We start from the raw sequence: 14978 nt of genomic DNA on the forward strand, positions 1-14978 counted from the left end.
CTCTCTCTCTCTCTCTCTCTCTCTCTCTCACACACACACACACACACACACACACACACACCCCTTCCTCTCATATCCTCAATCACATGCCTAACCCAGTTATTACAAATGACTATACCTTAGAAAATGAATTTCAAGCACTTCACTCTCCAACCTGTAACTTTTCTCTCTAAAACTCATGCTGCTGTCTGGTACTTCATGCTAAAATGCTCCGATAACACCAAGAAATGTTTTCACTACCCTTCAACTTATCTTCATGTCCTCAATCACCTCCTTACCCAGTATATATTATATGACCTATCACTAAAATCACTCCCTGAATAGACTCTCAATTAGCCTGACTTCTGTGTTGTACCCACTTGTTCCATTCACAGGACAAAATTCTAATTCTGGTGAAATTCAATGCATTTCATATTTGTACCTCTTCCACTTGGAATAATATGGATAGAGAAAAATTGCATAATTATGCAAAAAATATTTGAATTTAAGATCAAAGCCAGTAACCTCACGTGGTTCTTAATTATGGCCACATAATTGTACTAATTTCCAAAGTCTATCACCCTCCTACTCTCTCAGACTATTTCTTTTTTAAAAAAAATTTTTTTCAACGTTTATTTATTTTTGGGACAGAGAGAGACAGAGCATGAATGGGGGAGGGGCAGAGAGAGAGGGAGACACAGAATCGGAAACAGGCTCCAGGCTCTGAGCCATCAGCCCAGAGCCCGACGCGGGGCTGGAACTCACGGACCGTGAGATCGTGACCTGGCTGAAGTCGGACGCTTAACCGACTGCGCCACCCAGGCGCCCCTCTCAGACTATTTCACAACTGTATCTTCCAGTCTCTAACGTCTCCATCCTCTTTCTTACTTTCATCGAATGTCTCTTTTTTCCTATTTTACTGAAGGAAATAGTAGTAGTGGGGAGGGAACTTTCACAGGCTCCCACCAGCACATTCACTAACTCATCTGCACATTTACCCATGGATCAATTGTCTTTGTTCATAGGTAAGCTAACCTTCCACTAATAATAATGAATCCCAAAGTTTCTGGCCTATACCTTCTCTCTGGCATCATCAAATATATTCAGTGTCTGACTACTAATTTTCACTCCCCAATCATACTAGTAACCTGTTATTTCTCAGTTGACTTCTTACTATAACTTGCTACCTAGTCAGTCTCCCTGCTTCTGCATTGCCTCTCCTACAATGTATTCTCAACACAGCAGCTAAGATATGACATTCTTCCCTCAAATTCCTCTAGTGCTTTCTGGTTCAGACAGAGTAAAATCTAATATCCTTTTTAATTTCCATAAATACTTAGTGATGTGGCCTCTCTTTACATCCTATTTCTCACCCGCTTACTCTGTTTTCCTGATTGTTCCTGAACACAACACCTCAGGGTCTTTGCACACGTCTTCTCCCTAGTTACAAAGCTTTCTGCAATAGATTTTTCACTCATTTCCTCAGGCCTCTCTTAATATCACCTTATTAGTAAATCTTCTCTGATTACTCTATTAGAAATCCCATCAAAATTGGCCAGAGAATTCTTATACTCCTGCCTTGCAATTTTTTTTTCCCTCCATATCATTGCCACCATCTGATATTTGTTTGGCTGATATTTGTTGAGTTATTCCTATGTATAATTAAAAATCTGGGGCGCCTGGGTGGCGCAGTCGGTTAAGCGTCCAACTTCAGCCAGGTCACGATCTTGCGGTCCGTGAGTTCGAGCCCCGCGTCAGGCTCTGGGCTGATGGCTCAGAGCCTGGAGCCTGTTTCCGATTCTGTGTCTCCCTCTCTCTCTGCCCCTCCCCCGTTCATGCTCTGTCTCTCTCTGTCCCAAAAATAAATAAAAACGTTGAAAAAAAAATTTTTTTTTTTAAATCTATGGTATACTGAGGTTTTCCAAAGTGATGCTCAATATCTAAGCCTCTAAAATATAAGTAGAATTGCTGGAATAGACAGCTGTACATACGGAGACAATAATCGAAATACAGGCAAACCTACCAGATTACTCTTACCACTGCATCCTATATTTTCCCACAGTGGTGATTCTTTGTTCCAATGCTAACCCCATCTCAAATGGTTCTCTCTAGCCCTATATTTCACTTCTTTATATGTAACTTTAACAACATAAATGTGAGTCTTAATTGCTTCCTTTTGTTCTAGTGTGCGTTCACAAATGCCTGTACCCACTTTTGTATTATTATATAATTGCCCTAAACATTAAGAACCATAAGCACATTCTCTCTACAGGCATTAGAACTTATACAGAATAGCTGCACTTCAGACACTTCAGACAGTTTTCTAAAAACATGCAATGAAGATGGAGTACAGTGATGTAAAACTCTTTTACACAGTGTTTTAAGGATATTCTGAGGCCCTTTTTAAAGCAAATACTTAATGTGGAAGATTTGAAGTAAGCAATAGTCACTAAATTCTATAGGTGCTTAAAAATAAATCAGGTGTGGGGCGCCTGGGTGGCGCAGTCGGTTAAGCGTCCGACTTCAGCCAGGTCACGATCTCGCGGTCCGTGAGTTCGAGCCCCGCGTCAGGCTCTGGGCTGATGGCTGGGAGCCTGGAGCCTGGAGCCTGTTTCCGATGCTGTGTCTCCCTCTCTCTCTGCCCCTCCCCCGTTCATGCTCTGTTTCTCTCTGTCCCAAAAATAAATTAAAAAAAAAGTTGAAAAAAAAAATAAATAAATCAGGTGTTGTCATTCCAAGGTTCAATCTCTTGTCAACTGAGTATCAGAAGAGGGAGAGGACTCAAACTCCAGCAAGTCTGTAGTAAGATGGCTCTCGTGATTCAGAGATCACACATAAATCAACAGTGTGGCAGAGATTTCCACTCACACATTCATCATGTGACTTCCATTCTGACATATCTGACATAATTCAATCAAATGCTAAAGACAACCCTCCCCTAAACCATGCCACTGGAGGATTCATGATGACATCGCAGATAATGAAAAAAATTTTAGAAACACGACAGGAACAATCTATTCACCACTGTAACGTGAGTAACAATAATAACAACTACCCATTAAACAGTGTCTACTGCTTTAGGTTAGGATCCTTATATATGCCACTTTTAATACTTTAAAACAGTTTTCTGAAAAGTTATTCTTATTCTGTATTATAGAATATGAAACTGAGATCCAGAGGGGTCAAATATATGTCTTTAATCAAATAATTAATAAATAGTGGAGCTGAAATTACAACCCAGGTCAATCTTATCTCAAAGCCTGATTCATTAAACTATGTCAAACTTTTTCTCTTGGTTGTACTAGTAAAGCCTTTAATAATAGTCAGCAAATTGGGGTGCCTGGGTGGTTCAGTTGGTCAAGCAGCTGACTCAGTTTCAGCTCAGTTCATGATCTCATGGTTCATGGCATCAAGCCCTGCATCAGGCTCTGCACTGAAAGCACACAGTCTGCTTGGCATTCTCCCTCTCCCTTCTTCTCTCCCTCCCGCTCCCTCTCCCTCCCCTGCACACGCGTGTGTGTACATACTCTCCCTCTCTCTCTCTTAAAATAAGTAAACATTAAGAAAATAGCAAATAAATTTTAAATCTAAAGCAAAGAGACTCAGTGACAATTATTAATCAAACTGACATGCATATAACTCAAAGAAAATTCTTCTGTTCTTTACTTTATATTGACTTTTTGCATTCATATTCAGGATTAACACAGAAAACTGATTACAGCAAGCCTTTTTAAATGTCAAAGGAGAATACACCCATGCCTCAAAGTACAAAAAACAATTGAAATATATCATTACAAGTTCTATAGTAAGGATGAATACAAAGAGACTTTGGAAGCATAAGGAAGCAGTGATGGATTCTGTCCATGATGGAGGAATAGCAGTTGGAAGCAGACAAGTTTCAGAGAGAAGATATAATTTGAGCTATGCCTTGAAAGATAAGTGAATTCCACTGGGTTAAAAGGGAGGAAATAACATTTCAGGCAGACAGAACAACATGAACAGAAGCCCAGAGGAAAAGAGACTGTGACATTCTCATTCCAATGTTAGAATTCTTCGGGGTCTAGATTATAGAGTTCTTGAAAGTGGAATCGGGAGAAAGTTATAAGAAACAAGACTAAAAGAGAGGTTGGAGCTTTGAATATTTCTATTAAGAAATTAGTTTACTAGGTAGATAAGGTGAAGCAAGGAAGGATTTACATATAAAAATAAATTCAAATCTGTATTTGCACAAAAATAACTACCAGCATAATTAAGGATTAATTTGAAGATAAAACTATTATAACTGTCTACTTAAGAAAGTATCAGTGAGTGCTTGGATTAGAGTTAAGAAGAAGAATCATGTAAAAGATAATTTCTGAAGAAGAATTTAGAGAGACTTAAAGACCATTTGCCTGTGGAGGATGAGAAAGCTTAAAAAAGAACTTTCTGAGGTTTCTAGCTTGGACAACCGAACAGATGATGCTGACATTAAATGAGCAGGAAACATAATGAAGTCATAAGAGTTGTTCACTTTTGAAGAGTAGAGCTTGATTTGTCTTCAAAACATTTGCATTGGATATGCTTAATAGATAGAATATACACGGGTCAGGAGAAATCTGGAAATTGGGAAGATATTATCCAACATAATTAGAGAGCAATATAAGGTACTGCTTAGGAATTAAGAATCTAGCTGGGAAATCTATATTTGTAACCTGACTTCAGCACAATTATCTGCATGCAGCTTAATCTCTTATTTTCCTAATTTGTGATATAAAACAATAAGGGAAACTATACCATTGGGTCTGATGAGAATTAAGAGAAATAATTTTCTAGAACCATGAAAACATTTAATAAATGTTATTTATTATTACTTTGTCAGGAAATAGCTAATTATTTCAGTAATAGAGGCTGATAAGTTTGGTAAAACAAAAAAACAAACAAAAAAGCACCACATGCACAGAAGAAAAAGAAAACAGAACAAGGCAGAAATGGAAACAATTGAGAATACCCAAACCTAAGATTTTTCTAGGGGAACATGAACAAAATAGCCTAGATAGTGATTTGGTCAAATCCAGAGGTCAAAGAGTACTTAGAACACAGGATTGTTTAAAATTGTCAAATACTGCAGAGAAATGGAATGTTTACTGCAGAGAGCTGAAAAGTGGGCATTATAACTGTCAACTTGGAGTATTATGTGGGATGTAAAAATAGTATTATAGTATAAAAGATAGTATAGCCTATCTTTATAAGGCTTATAATCTGTTCAGAAGGCTGTGCATTCTGAAATAGTCCAATTAATTCAGGAAATATCTATTGAAAGCCCATTCTGTGCAGGATGAAATAAAAAACTAAAAAGTATAAAAATATGAAGCCAAAATTAATAAGGCAGACAAAAATTGTCATAACATAGCGGAACAATTTCATGCACACTGCAGTAGCCAAAGAGAACACAACATGAAAAAATGAGAACCAGGATCAGGAATAAAGGAGTGGAGAAGATTCCATGAAGGAGGATTTTCAGGAACAAATGTATAAAATGAGACAATAATGGAGATATCTCCTGGATTTTCATGAAACAGTTTTACTGAAATTCTTCCTTTTTTTATTTTTTAATTGTTTTTAATATTTATTTATTTTTGAGACAGAAAGAGAGAGAGACAGAGTGCGAGCAGGTAGGAGCAGAAAGAGAGGGAGACACAGAATCCAAAGCAGGCTCCAGGCTCTGAGCTTTCAGCACAGAGCCCAACGCTGGGCTCGAACTCACAAATGGCGACATCATGCCATGAGCCAAAATCAGAAGGTTAACCGACTGACTCACCCAGGCATCCCTGAAATTGTTCCTTTTGATACAAATGTGCAGAGAAGCAAATAGTGGGGAAAAGCAGTTATCTATAGAAGTAAAATTGAAAAAAGCATTAGTCCAATATTCAGAAACAATCCTCTTAGCTTATCCAATGGAATAATATGAAGGAATTGTGTCAAAGAACAATGTGGACAGTTATATAGTGGGAGTAGAATACAGCCTACTTGCACTATGCCAGTGTTTTTAAAAATATATTTTAGCATTTCATGTCATGATCAAATTTACTATACAAATATAAGACATTCTCTTTGTGGAAATAAGGTATCCAAAACATTCATTTTCCAAAAACAACTTGTTCAAACAACACTGTGAATGTGAAGGTCACCTTAGTGGTGAATTGTATGATTTTATTGCCTTGTTAAGTGTAATCTTACAATCATATTATAAATCATAGTGAATATATCCTATAAATAATACAGATAATCCTCAAAACTATAAAATAAAAATGCCCTGTAATTACATGATTCATTTTGCCAAATTACTGCTGAAGCCATACAATACTTATCTTTGGATACTAAATTCTAAATAAAAAGTTTTCATCTAAATGTTCAATTAATTTTTAAGTAGTTGGCTGTCAATTTCTATATTTCATCTTTCTCATACACTTGCTATGTATATAAATAGTGAAATATCTGGTGCAAGATATTCATGTGTCATTTATCCCCTAATGACTTTATGTTGACAAGGTATCTCACAAATATCCAAAATAATTAATATTAAAAGTATATAACTAGAATGTTAATAAGATTTAATGCTGTTTAAAATAGATCACGGACTAAGTAGCAAATTTAATGTGATTTATATGACTGATGTTTAAAGTGTCTAGACAATTTATATTTAATGACACTTCATTGGAATTAAAATTTTAAAAAAGTCTACACTGATTAGGAATTTTAATTCATCATTGTATTACCTAAAACTGAAATAATTGATTGTGATAAGTAGAAAAATTCTCTTAGCATTAAGCTATTAATACTATTAATACTAGTATTAATACTTAACATTAATACTTAGCTATTAATACTTAGTATTAAGTATTATGTAAGAATTTCTTACATACCTAACAAAGATCTTTTCCTAGTCAGAAATTTAGTGAATGTTTTATAGATTGTAGAGATGACTACATGGAAAATAAAAACAAGTAACATAGGTTAAATGTAACATAGTTTATGGTTATTTGAATAAAATCTTTTAACAAAGTTTGCTGTTTAAAATGCCAAATCAGATTTTCAGTTTCTGGCCTAATATATGAGAGATTGGACGTCACCATTCTGTCATAATAACAAGTGAAAATCTAAACAAAAGAAAAAGTAATGTCTTCTTAGGTCATTAAGAGAAGTAAGGTCACAGGACAGCTGCTTGTCTTAATCTATTTGGGCAGCTCTAACAAATCTTACAAATTATCACAGACTGAATGGCTTATAAACAACAGAAATTTATTTCTTACTATTCTGGAGTTCCAAAGCCCAAGACGAGTGTGCCAGCATGGTCTGATTCTGGTGAAAACTCGGGTTGCAGACTGTTGACTTCTTGCTGTGTCCTAACACGGTGCAAGGGGTCAGGGATCTTTCTCAAGACTCTTCTAAAAGCATGATAGCCATTCATGAAGCCTCCATTCTCATGACCTAATCACCTCCTAAGAGCCCCACTTCCAACATCATCACCCTACCTTAGGCATTAGATTTTCAATAGTTGAATTTTGGGGAAATCAGCAAACCATAACACTGCTGTTTCCAAAATGGAGAAACCAGTAGGAGAATAAAGAGAATCACAAGTAACCTGAGTAAAAAACCACCAGCTGAAATCTCCATGGTATCTAGTGCCGGAGTAGGGAAACATGAACTGTAATTGATGAACTGATAGAGGCTCAGTGTGGATTGACAGTGAAAAACACCAGAAGAACAGAGTTATAGAGACCCCTACGCTTTTGTGAGTTTTTTTCCAGGAGCTTGACTTGGCTCTTACAGTAACTAACGAAACAAGACAAAACAAACAAAAATCCTGTAATGCTTCCTGAAGGGGGAGAAATAAAGAGGCCATTTTGAAAAATACTAGAACATTTGTTCTTCTTAACAAGGTCTGCTCTCAGGAGAAACAAACTGGGGTCTAATTGCTAATAAGAGCCTCACCAACATGAGGCAAGGGAAATACCCAGCTCTAGCCAGCTGTAACCTTCCATGTAGGAGAAGGGAAATACCCTAGCCCAACCTACTTTAGCCATTCTAACCCACCTGAAGTTCATAGCTCAGAGGCACCAATTTTCTAAAAACCTGAGACCTAAACATGACGAAAGAGTATTTCCCATGCCCCCACATCATACCATTACGTTACTACAGGCCTTTTTACAGCAAGTCCTTTTACCCAGGACATCATGTCCAGACATCAAGAAAAAACTATAAGGCATAATAAAAGACACACATGCAAATACATACGTACATACATACAGTATACATATATACATACATAAATCCAGACATAGATCTTACCTACTTCATAAAAATTAGTTCAAAACAAATTGTAAACCTAAATGTAAACACACAGAACTATAAAACTTCAAAGTAACATAGGAAAAAAATCTAGATGACTTTAGGTTTGGTGATGACTTTTTAGATACAACAGCAAGGCACAATCCATGAAAGAAAAAACTGATAAACTGGACTTCAGTAAAATTAAATTTTCTGCTCTGTGAAAGATTCTATCAAGAAACTGAAAAGATAAGCCATAGACTGGGAGAAAATATTTGCAATAGACATATCTGATAAAGAATTATTATCCAAAATGTACAAGAAATATTAAAACTCAACAAAGGGGCACCTGGGTGGCTTCATGGTTTAAACATCCAACTCTTGATTTCAGCTCAGCTCCGGTCATTACCTCGTGGTTCATGTGTTCAAGCCCTGCATCGGGCTCTGCACTGACAGCATGGAGCCTGCTTGGGATTCTCTCTCTCTCTCCCTCTCTCTCTGTCCCTCCCATTCTCTCTCTCTCTCTCTCTCTCTCTCTCTCTCTCTCTCTCTCTCTCTCTCAATAAATAAACTTTAAAAAATTTAGGGACACCTGGGTGGCTCAGTCGGTTAAGCCTCTGACTTCGGCTCAGGTCATGACCTCACGGTTTGTGAGTTCAAGCCCCATGTCAGGATCTGTGTTCACAGCTCAGACCCTGGAGCCTGCTTCAGGTTCTGTGTCTCCCTCTCTCTGCCCCTCCAATGTTCATGCTCTCTCTCTCTCTCTCTTTCTCAAAAATAAATAAACATTAAAAATTTTTTCAAGCTCAACATTAAAAAAAAGAACCTTAATTTAAAAAATGGATCAAACACCTTAACAGATACCATATCAAAGAAGATATACAGATGGCAAATAGGCATATGAAAAAAATGCTCCACATTTTTCGTCATCAAGGAATGCAAATTAAAAAAATAAATAAAATATGGCTCTACAACTATTAGAATGGTCAGCATCTGGCACACTTAAATACCAAATGCTGAGAAGAATATGGAGCAACAGGAACTCTTTCATTTCTGATGGGAATGTCAAATGGCACACTTTGTAAGACTGATGGTTTCTTTCAAAACTAAACATACTTTTACCATGCAAACTAGTAGTCACACTCCTTAGTGTTTACTTAAAGGAGCTGAAAACATATTTACACAAAAACATGAATAAGGATGCTTAGAGTCAAGCAGTCAAGATTTTTCTTAGTAGGTTAATGAATAAATAAACTGTACATCCAGAAGATAGGGTACTATTTACCGATAAAAAGAAGTGAGTTATCAAGTCATGAAAAAGGCATGGAAGGAACTTGAGCACATATTGCTAAGTGAGAGAAGACCAACTGAAAAGATTACCTACTATATGATTCCAACTATATGACATTCCAGAAAAGGCAAAACTATATGAAATTCCAGAAAAGGCAAAACTATGACATTAAAGATATCAGTGGTTGCTAGTGGTTGAGGGAGGGAGGGAGGGATGAAAAGGAGAAGCATGTTAGTGCAGTGAAACTATGATCCTATAATGGTGGATATATGTTGTTATAAATTTGTTCAAACTCCTAGAATGTAAAACATCAAGTGAACTCTAATGGAAACTATGGACTCCAGGTGAGAATGATGTGTGGGTGGTGGTCTATCAATTGTAACAATTGGACCTCTCTCATGGGGCATGTTGATAATGAGAATGCTACATATGTATTGGGGAAAAGGCTATTTAGGAAATCTCTGTTACCTGTTACTCGATTTCCCTGTGAACTTAAAACTTAGCTAAAAAATAAAGTCTTTAAAAAAACAAGCTATGAAAATTGTTTTATTGAAAATGACAACATGGTAGTCACCAAGTTCTGAATCCTTGTGTTCATTTCATAATACATTACTTTATAACAGTTGTCAAAAAATATGTAACAATGGTAATTACTTCCTAATAAATAGAGGGCACTACAGGTTCTTCCCAACAACCTTTGCTTCTGCCCATAGTTTAATCTGATGTCTGTAAAAGAAAAAAAACCTGATAAAATACACCTTTATATTAAGTGTGACTTATGCAAGATTCTCAAAGTAATTTTCATCATCATATAAATAACTTTCTTCTTTACTCAAGATATTTCTCAAAAGTTTTCCACTAACATACACAATACATTATAAAAGGAAAAAAATCACAAGAGGTTTTTAAATTTTTCTTTTTAAACACAGAGATCAAGTGCAAAACTATTATCCTTATTTTACAAGTACCATATAGACTCAGAGTAAGCTTAGTAGAATAAAGTTTTGTTAACCGCTGGTACGGATCTGGAAAATAGTGAAAAAAATATGCAGATAAAAGACCTAATGACAAATGATGAGAAGTTACTCATAAACAATTGTTGATGTTAAGGTTTGTCAGTAGTCTTTAAGAATATAAATTTAATGCTAAAATATTTGCATTTTAATTTGATTTAGAAAATCATAAATATCTTAATTACACTTGTGAACAGAATTTTACCTATTAGAATACAAAGGGAAAATTTTCTAAAGATTTTTATATTTTGAAAGTAGTATGTTGTCAGGTGAGTTAATACAAAGTTGGCACAAATGTGTGCATATTAGACTTTTTCCATACATATGTTTGTTTTGTTTTTGTGTTGTTTTGTTTTTGTTTTTTAATGTTTATTTATTTTTGAGAGGGGGAGCAGAAAGAAAGGGAGACAAAATATCCAAAGTGAGGTCTGCCCTGACAGGAAGAGAGCCCAACTCAGGGCCCAAACTCATGAACCAAACCATGAGATCATGACCTGAGCCAAAGTCAGATGCTCAGCTAAGCCACTCAGGTTCCCCTCCCTATACACGTTTGAAGGAGAAAAATGAGGCTAAAATTTACACTAACTCGTTTAATATATGTAATGTAAAATGAATACACAACTGACGATATTTGAATTGAAAACCTATTTTCCTCTTTATCCTATGTAAATTTTAATGAATAAATTTACTAATTTCACAAAATTCAGTGACTGAATATGCAATATTATCCAAAGTCTGGTTTTACTTATCAGTAATCTCCTCCTTCTTCCTCACCAAAATTGCATTTCTGAACAATATTCATAACAATTACCTTCTATTATTTTTATCTCCCTCCAGAACTGAAGCACAGTCTATGGCTTACAGCTTGTTTTTGTAAATAACATTTTATTGGAACACAGCCACACTCAATTGTTTATGTATTGTCTATGACTGCCTTCCTGGAATAAATGCAGGAATGGTGGTTACAAGACAGACTGCATATCCCAAAAGGCAGAAAATATACACTAGCTGGTCCTTTGCAGAAAGAGTTTGTCAACTTCTGCTCTGTAAGATGTAAAAGTTCTAGGGACTCCGGGGTGTTTCATTTAAGCTTCCAACTCTTGATTTCAGCGTAGGTCATGATCTTGTGGTTTGCGAGATACAGCCCTGCCTGCTAGCATTCTCTTTCTCTTTCTCTCTGCCCTTCCCTATTCTCTTTTGTGTGTATGTGTGTGTGTGTGTGTGTGTGTGTGTGTGTGTGATCTGTCTCAAACTAAATAAACATTTAAAAAAAGACATAAAGATTCTAATGAACAATGAAGATTATTAAAGGATATATTAAGAGAAATAGCCATTTATCTTAAAATGGTATAATTAATTTTTAGCAAATCAAGACATTATACAACTAGGAAAAAAGGAGGAGGTAATCAATTACTACTTTTTTTTTTTTTAATTTTTTTTTCCACGTTTTTATTTTTATTTTTGGGACAGAGAGAGACACAGCATGAACGGGGGAGGGGCAGAGAGAGAGGGAGACACAGAATCGGAAACAGGCTCCAGGCTCTGAGCCATCAGCCCAGAGCCTGACGCGGGGCTCGAACTCACGGACCGCGAGATCGTGACCTGGCTGAAGTCGGACGCTTAACCGACTGCGCCACCCAGGCGCCCCATCAATTACTACTTTATATACACATAAGTTATTATTTACATCTATAATATATAGATTACTATTAATATTATATGTATAATTTATTTTAGAGATCAAGTTAATTGAGCTTAATACAAAGGTAACACTCTGCCTGATTCCATCACCAAGTGATAGGGCTAGGATATGAAGTAAAATCTGCCAACTCCAAGTGCATGCTCCTTTTCAGTCACCAGCTGAAGTGAAGGCCTTGGAGAATAGAGAAAGGTTATTTTTATGACATGTAACAATTCAAAATGTGTAATACAGATAATGCACTTTATACCTTGTAAAATATTATAAAATGCTCCTTATTATTATTATCCTTGTTAATAAGTAACTTAGGCATTTTGTTGCCATCAATTATTAGACAGTAGTTTTGCTTAAACACTTAATAGGTAACTACTCACTGGACAAATTTGTTGAAGAAGTGTAATTTTGTGTTTTTTTTTTTTTTTCTTTCTGGTAGTGCACTATTCTTAGAAGTGAACACTAGTGGATGTTCATAAATTGGAAACTTCATATTGTTCAAATGTCAATACTACTAACAGCAATCTAATGTTATTTCTTACAGAAATAGAAAAAAAAATACTAGAATTCACTTGCAATCACAAAGAACTTTGGAAAGCCAAAAGAGTCTTGAGAAAGAACAAAGCTGGCGATATCATACTTCTTAATTCAAAATATTCGATAAAGATATAGTGATTAAAACAGTATTATACTAGCATAAAAACAGACATATAGATCAACGCAACAGAAGATAACCCAGAAATAAACTCACATATATAGGCAACTGAACTTCAGCAAGAATACAAAAAAACAGAACAAAACAAAACAAAACAAACAAAAACAGAATGAGGAAAGGATACTCTCTTCAATAAACAGTGCTGGGAAAACTAAATGTCTACATGGAGAAAAAAATGAAATTGGACCCATGTCATATACCTGCACAAAACTCAAATCAAAATATATTAAACATTTAAATGTTAAGATGTGAAACCATAAAAATTCAAGAAGAAAACATAAGGGAAATGTTTCATGACATTGTTCTTGACACTAAATGCTTGCGTGTGATACCAAAAGCATGGGCAACAAGGGTAAAAATAGACAAGTGATACTATAGTAAACTAAAAGACTTATAGGGACACCTGAGTGGCTCAGTCAGTTGAGTGTCTGACTTTAGCTCAGGTCATGATCTCATACCCCATGAGTTCAAGCCCTGTGTCGGGCTCTGTGCTGACAGCTCAGAGCCAGGAGCCTGCTTCAGATTCTGTGTCTCCTTCTCTCTCTGCCCCTCCCCTGTTCATGCTCTGTCTCTCTCTGTCTCAAAAATAAAATAAACATTAATTTTTTTAAAAGACTTCTTTACAGCAATGGAAACAATTAATAGAATTTTCATTCAGCTATTACAGAATTGAAGAAAATATTTAAAACCATATGTCTGACAGGTGTTAATATCTAAAATTTAGAAGGAACTCATTCAACTCCATAGTAATAAAACAAATAACCTGACTAAGAAATGGACAAAGGAATTGAATAGACATTTCTCCAAAGAAGACCTACAAATGACCAACAGATATATAGCAAGATGTTCAACATAACTAACCACCAGAGAAATGCAAATAAAGTGCAGTGATATAATACCTCATACCTTTTTGGATGGCTATTATCAAGACAAAAAAAAGAGATAATATTAGCAAGGATGTAGAGAAATTGGAACCTTTGTACACTGTTGATTGGAAGGTAAAATGATTCAGCTGCTATAGGAAACATATAGAGCTTCCTCAAAAAGGTTAAACAATAGAAACACATTATGATACTATTTCCAGATGTTTATGTAAAAGAATTGAAATCAGTATCCTCAAGATATATATGCATTCCCATGTTCACTGCAGAGTTATTTACAATAGCCAAGATGTAGAAATAATCTAAATTCCCCTCAATAGATGAATGGATAAAGAAAATATGATATATGTATGCAGTGAATAAATGAATGAATTTTATTCATTCTTAAAGAATAAGGAAATTATGCTGTGCCGTGACAATATGTTATTAATCTTGAGGACATTATTCTAAGTAAAATAAGCAGTGACAAAAGGACAATTACTACATGATTCCACTTATATGAGCTCTCTAAAGTAGTTACACACATAGAAGCAGAGATTAAAATAGTAGTTGCCAAAGGAAAATACTTGGAGAGAAAATAGGAATTTGCCATTCTCAATGAGTGTTTTCACTCACACAAAATGATTAAGTGCTAGAAATATGCTATACGATATTTTGCCCATAGTTAACAATACTGTAATAAAACATAAAAATTGACTAAAAGGTAGATCTCATATTAAGTGTTCCTACCATGAATAAATAACAAATATTTAAAAGTGAAAATTAAAAATCTATGAGGTAAGGGAAAGACATGCAAGAAAATATAAATTCAGATTAAAATTGTGTTGGCTATGATTTAAAATTTGTTCCCAGAGCACCTAGGTGGCTCGGTCGGTTGAGTGTCCGACTTCGGCTCAGGTCATGATCTCATGGTTTATGAGTTTGTGCCCCACGTCAGGCTGTGTGCTGACAGCTCAGAGCCTGGAGCCTGCTTTGGATTCTGTGTCTCCCTCTCTCTCTGCCCCTCCCCAGTCACACTCTGTCTCTGTCTCTCTCAAAAACAAACAAACATTAGGATAAAGAGAAAATTCTGAAAGCAGCAAGGGGTAAACGTGCCCTC

This window comes from Herpailurus yagouaroundi, unplaced genomic scaffold (assembly GCF_014898765.1).
Source record: "Herpailurus yagouaroundi ecotype Mexico unplaced genomic scaffold, PumYag 28, whole genome shotgun sequence".
NCBI classification, from domain to species: Eukaryota; Metazoa; Chordata; class Mammalia; order Carnivora; family Felidae; genus Herpailurus; species Herpailurus yagouaroundi.